Raw genomic sequence first — 302 nt, forward strand, 5'->3', positions numbered from 1 at the left:
CAAATTCAAGTTCACTTCTCATTTCACCCACAATTTTACCTCCATCTCTAGTTATAGGACCAAGAGCCTTCATCATTGCTGCCTCCCCTTCACCACTCCCTCCATTTCTAGGCATGCCTATCCTTCCTTAAATGGCTCTTTTCTTCCTGTTTGAGAGAAAGGATTTCCTCTGCTTCCTTGAACCAAACTTTAGGTATTGTCCTTTTACTTCTTAGAAAGGAATTCCAGTTCTGCAGCTTTTGACATCTTTCCCTGGGCATAGGGTGTTTAACCCAAATGAGTGGTCAGAGAACTTCCTAACC

The 302-nt window shown here is 42.7% G+C and overlaps 1 protein-coding gene across 2 annotated transcripts in view; it reads right to left on the bottom strand.

The window, feature by feature from the left end:
• DAW1 (dynein assembly factor with WD repeats 1) overlaps window positions 1-302 on the bottom strand; it is a 38222-nt gene that overhangs the window by 37737 nt on the left and 183 nt on the right. The gene's annotated exons all lie outside the window — the stretch shown is intronic.

The sequence above is a fragment of the Pteropus vampyrus genome, unplaced genomic scaffold (assembly GCF_000151845.1).
Source record: "Pteropus vampyrus isolate Shadow unplaced genomic scaffold, Pvam_2.0 Scaffold93, whole genome shotgun sequence".
NCBI lineage: Eukaryota > Metazoa > Chordata > Mammalia > Chiroptera > Pteropodidae > Pteropus > Pteropus vampyrus.